Consider the following 6,872-nt stretch of genomic DNA (forward strand, 5'->3'; position numbering starts at 1 on the left):
TAGTTTTCATTTTCTTGTTTTTGCTTTGTTTCTGTAGTTTCTCTTCACCATTTGCTTATTTTGGTTTCTTGCTCTTATTTTGCTTTATTTGCTATCGTTGGTTTGCTATAAGAAAATCCAAAAAGATTTTGCTTTATTTGCTTGTTTCCTTTTGTTCTTGTTTCCAATTCGAAAACACCAAAAATATTTGCTGTTCTTCTTTGGTTTTGTAAAGTTCGTTTTGGAGTTCAATGGTCTTCGGTGGCTGGAGCATGGTTTTCATTTCATATTATTCAAGCTACACAAGTGAAAGGCAATAATGACGATCTACGACAATTCGACTATGGTGAGAGGCTGGTATGAACTCTATTTGTTTTCATTTTTGTACATATACTCATCCATGTGAGCATGCTTAGTTGGTTCATGTGAGGTATATGTCATTTAAGAAAGTCTAGTAGTTCATGATCTCTCATGTTTAGCTCCGGTTTATTAATATGAGTAGCATGTCATGAATGTTTGCTTGCATTGTTTTATTCATAAATAGGTATGACATTGTGGTATCCTCCTCTAAATAATTCATTTGAATCGACTTGGCACATGCTCACGCATGCATATGACTGAACAAAAGTCAATTAAGCCTCGATGATTTACTTTGCTTCAGAGTTCTTGTATCACTTTTATGCCTCCGTTAATTTATTTTGCCGCAAGCATGATTATGACAGTTACTGCTCTCTTGATTGTCGCTCCCCAGTCTATTGCTAGCGTTCACTTGTACTGAGCAAGAACTCTGCTCGTGCTTCCAAACCCCTGAAAACCAAGTTATTCCAAAGTGTCCACCATAAATACCTATGCATGGCATTTCAAACCATTCCAAGTAAATTCTCATGAGCTACCTTTAAACCTTCAAAATGCTTCTCAATTTGTGTTGATGTTTTATAGCTCATGAGGAAGTATGTGGTGTTTATCTTTCAACCTTGTCATTTACTCTTGATAGACTTTCATAATGGACTAGTGGCACATCCGCTTATCCAATAATTTTGCAAAAAGAGCTGGCAACGGGGTTCCCAGCCCCGATTGATCAAACTTCATTAATAATTCTCTTCACATGTTTTGCCCTGATTCATCAGTAAGCAACTTAATTTTGCAAATAGACACTCCTCCATGGTATGAGATTGTTGGAAGGCACCCGAGGATTCGGTTAGCCATGGCTTGTGTAAGCAAAGGTTGGGGGAGTGTCACTGATACGTCTCCGACGTATCGATAATTTCTTATGTTCCATGCCACATTATTGATCATATCTACATGTTTTATGCATACTTTATGTCATATTTATGCATTTTTCCGGAACTAACCTATTGACGAGATGCCGAAGGGCCAGTTGCTATTTTCTGCTGTTTTTGGTTTCAGAAATCCTAGTAAGGAAATATTCTCGGAATCGGACGAAATCAACGCCCAATATCTTATTTTGCCCGGAAGCTTCCAGAGCACCGAAGAAGGGACAGAGGGGAGCCAGGGGGCCCCACCCCATAGGGCGGCGCGGCCAAGGGGGGGCGCCCCCTAGTGTGTGGGTCCCCCGTGGCCCCTCCGACTCCGCCTCTTCGCCTATTTAGTCGTCCCTGACCTAAATCCTCGACCCTGTTTGACGAAACCAGAGAAAACCATCCAGAGCCGCCGCCATCACGAAACTCCAATTCGGGGGACAGAAGTCTCTGTTCCGGCACGCCGCCGGGACGGGGAATTGCCCCCGGAGTCATCTCCACCGCCGTCTCCACCGCCATCTTCACCGCCATCGCTGTCTCCATGATGAGGAGGGAGTAATTCACCCCCGGGGCTGAGGGCTCCGCTGTAGCTATGTGGTTCATCTCTCTCTTTATGTGATCTAGTTGAATATCATCTATGTGCTACTCTAGTGATGTTATTAAAGTACTCTATTCCTCCTGCACGGTGTAATGGTGACAGTGTGTGCATCGTGTAGTACTTGGCGTAGGTTATGATTGTAATCTCTTGTAGTTTATGAAGTTAACTATTGCTATGATAGTATTGATGTGATCTATGCCTCCTTCATAGTGTGATGGTGACAGTGTGCATGCTATGTTAGTTCTCGGTGTAATTGTGTTGATCTATCTTGCACTCTAAGGTTATTTAAATATGAATATCGAATATTGTGGAGCTTGTTAACTCCGGCATTGAGGGTTCGTGTAATTAAAAGCTTGATCCCCATCGCAATGAAGGAAATCTCCTCCCACTACAGAATCCAAGGCATATCTATAGCGAAGAATAATCCCAAAATAAAAGTTACTAAGAAGCAGGCTTAGAGTCATTTTAGGTTCAGTTTTACCATAAGAATCAAAAATTCTAGACCAAGCTCCCTTGAAACTCTCCTCATCCCCTTGTTTAAAGGTAAAGATCAATTTCTCAGGTGATAGAGTAACAGCTACAGGACTAGTCATGATAACAAAATAAAGTAAATGCAAGTAATTAATTTTTTTGTGTTTTTGATATAGAGAAAGCAAACAAGACATAAAATAAAATAAAGTAAAGCAAGACAATAAACAAAGTAAAGAGATTGGATGTGGGAGACTCCCCGGCCTTGCAGCGTGTCTTGATCTCCCCGGCAACGGCGCCAGAAATTTAGCTTGATGACGCGTGAAGCACACGTTCGTTGGGAACCCCAAGTGGAATGTGTGATGCGTACAGCAGCAAGTTTCCCTCAATAAGAAACCAAGGTTATCGAACCAATAGGAGATGAAGGCCACGTGAAGGTTGTTGGTGAAGGAGTGTAGTGCGGCGCAACACCAGGGATTCCGGCGCCAACGTGAAACCTGCACAACACAATCAAAATACTTTGCCCCAACTTAACAGTGAGGTTGTCAATCTCACCGGCTTGCTGTAAGCAAAGGATTAAACATATGGTGTGGAGAATGATGTTTGTTTGCAAAGAACAGCAGAGAACAATGATTGCAGTAGATTGTATTCAGATGTAAAAGAATGGACCGGGGTCACAGTTCACTAGTGGTGTCTCTCCAATAAGAAATAGCATGTTGGGTGAACAAATTACAGTTGGACAATTGACAAATAGAGAGGGCATAACAATGCACATACATATCATGATGACTAATATGAGATTTACTTAGGGAATTACGACAAAGAACATAAACCGCTATCCATCATGCTTCTATGCCTAAAAAGTCCACCTTCGGGTTAGCATTCGCACCCCTTCCAGTATTAAGTTGCAAACAACAGACAATTGCATTAAGTACTGTGCGTAATGTAAACAATACAAATATCCTTAGACAACGCATTGTTATTTTATCCCTAGTGGCAACAGCACATCCATAACCTTAGAACTTTCTCACATCGTCCTGCATTCAATGGAGGCATGAACCCACTATCGAGCATAAATACTCCCTCCTGGAGTTACAAGTATCAACTTGGCCAGAGCCTCTACTAGCAACGGAGAGCATGCAAGATCATAAACAACACATATATGATAGATCAATAATCAACTTGACATAGTATTCCATATTCATCGGATCCCAACAAACACAACATGTAGCATTACAAATAGACGATCTTGATCATGATAGGCAGCTCACAAGATCTAAACATGATAGCACAAGAGGAGAAGACAACCATCTAGCTACTGCTATGGACCCATAGTCCAAGGATCAACTACTCACCATCAGTCCGGAGGCGATCATGGTGATGTAGAGTCCTCCGGGTGATGAATCCCCTCTCCGGCAGGGTGCCGGAGGCGATCTCCTGAATCCCCCGAGATGGGATTGGCGGCGGCGGTGTCTCTGGAACTTTTCTCGTATCGTGGCTCTCTGTAATAGGGTTTTCGCGACGGAGAGAACAAATAGGCGAAGAGGCAGAGTCGGGAGAGGCTCGAGGGGCCCACACCCTAGGGCAGCGCGCCCCCCTCCTTGGCCGCGCCGCCAGGTGGTGTGGGGCCACCTCGGCTCTTCTTCGTTTCCTCTTCGGACTTCTGGAAGGCTCCGTGGAAAATAAGACCCTGGGCTTTTGTTTCGTCCAATTCCGAGAATATTTCCTGTGTAGGATTTCTGAAACCAAAAACAGCAGAAAACAGGAACTGGCGCTTCGGCATCTTGTTAATAGGTTAGTGCCACAAAATGCATATAAATGATATAAAGTGTATATAAAACATGTGAGTATTGTCATAAAACTAGCATGGAACATAAGAAATTATAGATACGTTCGAGACGTATCAGTTAGCATCCGCACCACTTCCAGTATAAAGTTGCAAGCAACAAACTATCGCTTTAAGCAATGTGTGTAAATTAAACAATAGAGTTACCCTCGGATAAAACATTGTTGGGTTATCCCTGGTAGCAACAACACATCTACAACCTTAGAAGTTATAAAGTCACTCTCCCAGATTGCTAGAGGCATGAACCTACTATCGAGCATAATTACCCCCTCTTGGAGTCACAAGTATCCACTTGGCCAGAGTTTCTACTAGCAACGAAGAGCATGCAAGATCACAAATAATACATGACATGAATATATAATCAATCTTAACCTAGTATTCAACATTCATCGGATCCCAGCAAACCAAACATAGAGGATTACATAAAGATGATCTTGATCATATAGGGCAGCTCACAAGATCGATACATGAAGCACAAAGTGGAGAAGACAACCATCTAGCTACTGCTATATATGGACCCATAGTCCAGGGATGAACTACTCACGCATCACTTCGAAGGCGGGAATAGCAATGTAGATGCCTCCAGCGATGATTTCCCCCTCCGTCAGGATACCGGGAAGAGCTTTAGAACCCCCCGAGATGGGTTCGGTGATGGCAGCCACGACCAAACTTTTCGTGGATTTTGGCTTAGGTGTCAAGGGTTTCCCCGAGAAGATGTATAAATAGACGGAGGATTCAGGTCGGTGGGGCGCCTCTAGGCCCCATACCTGCCATAGGCGCGGGCCAGCCCTAGGCCGCGCCTAGGGGTGGTGTGGGCGCACCCACCTCCGGAATTCGTCTTCGTTTCGGTAAAATATTGACTTCGGCTTTTGTTTTGTCCAATTCCGAGAATATTTCCTGTACAACTTTTCTGAAATACAAAAACAGCAGAAAACAGGGAACCGGCACTATTGCATCTTGTTAATAGATTAGTGCCGGAAATCATGTAAAAGTGCAACAAAGTGTAAACAAAACACATATAAATTGATGTAAAACAAGCATGAATCATCAAAAATTATAGATATGTTTGAGACGTATCAACCTCCTGCATAGGAGGAGGTGGATCCTATACTTGAGGATGATGCATCAACACCAAATGAATCTAACACCTGAGCAAGACCTGCCTCCTGATGACACTGATTTTGCTTCTAACGACATTTCTTCAGATTATGATGTGGAGACTCTTTCTGCTTTTCCCGCTGAGTGAGGTTTTTTCCCTTTGTTATCATTGGTGGTTTCTTATCACGTGATGATTTTCTTGTTCCTTTTTAGTCGCACTACCGCAAAGGCCTCCTCCCCACCCAAGACCACACTAGCTAATAATTCGTCGGTGGTTCTAAAGATGGAGAGTGAAGCCGCCAAGGGTTAGCCTTTGAATCCCACACCACATGCCAAAGCTGCGGGGAACAAGGTTTCACCTGCTGTTGACGCAACTCATTATGAGACCATAACTAATGCAAACAATGACACCAACGCTTCTACTCCTTTGTTTGCCAACTCATTGGAGGAGCTACCAATGAAAGTTGAGGATCTCAAAGCGGATGAGACCACCCACAAGAGGAACTTGAATGTGAGGGTGAACAAGATCCCCCTGTTGAAAACTGTAAGTCTTCAACGAATTGAGCTTTCTCAAATTTCTTGCATGTACGTGTGTGTAGCTCATGAGAGACATGGTACTTTGAATCACAAAGGGTCTTGGTTTTCAGTAGAACTTCTTCACAATTGTAGACCTTGAGTAGATCAAAGTGGTGTAGCCCCACAGTGCCGAGTTGATGTTTACGATGACATGGGGTTCCTTTTCTCTTAGTATTATTTTTTTGGAATGTCGTAGCCCCAAATTGCTAAGTCGTCGATGTAGTGGTGGCTTGGGGCTTGTCTTCTATGTAAATCAAATACTTGTATCCCCCAGTGACCGAGTCGCAATCACGCGGCTTGGTTACTCCATGATGTATGTTAGTTGTTCACTAACTTGTTTTTAGAAAATTTCATAGAGCGCAGAGAAGGAGGCAACGAGCCTGCGACTCGAGGTTACTATCGCCACGAAGCGCGTTGAGGATGCTAAAAAAGCACACGCGAAGCAGCGCGATTGATGCCCACAAGTATAGGGGATCGCTGAAATCTTCGATAGGAAGTATTACCCAAATTTAAAGTTTGACTCAAGGGGGACACAAGAATATCAATAAGACCTTAGAAATTGAGACGTCACTCTCAATCACATATGTATAACAATAAACTCACAAAGAAAGTGGTGATTTTATAGCAGTTGATTCAAAGCAGTAAAAGCAAACAGTAAATAAAAACAACAGATTTCCAGTTTTCACCGGAAGGTGCAATGTGAAACTTTCAGTGGCTAAAAGCATAGGCATGCGGCAGCAATGGGGTAATATATAGATGATATTGATCATGTAATGTAATCCAACTAACATATCATTCATCTCTAATTCAGTTGTGTGTAGGTGTGTGATCCAAATATAGTTATGCGTACTAACTAAGAGAATTTGCATAACATCTTTTGTCCTGCTTGCCAATTTTACCGGGGACAACTTTAAACTACAAGCAATTAAGGTCTACCCTTTCGAATAGACTGGAACAAAGCATTAAGATTCATGAACACACATAATCTTCGAACTATCACATCTTCCCCTTGTTTTTCCCTATCTGTCACCTTTGGGATTCGCAGGGT

The sequence above is a fragment of the Lolium perenne genome, chromosome 1 (assembly GCF_019359855.2).
Source record: "Lolium perenne isolate Kyuss_39 chromosome 1, Kyuss_2.0, whole genome shotgun sequence".
NCBI lineage: Eukaryota > Viridiplantae > Streptophyta > Magnoliopsida > Poales > Poaceae > Lolium > Lolium perenne.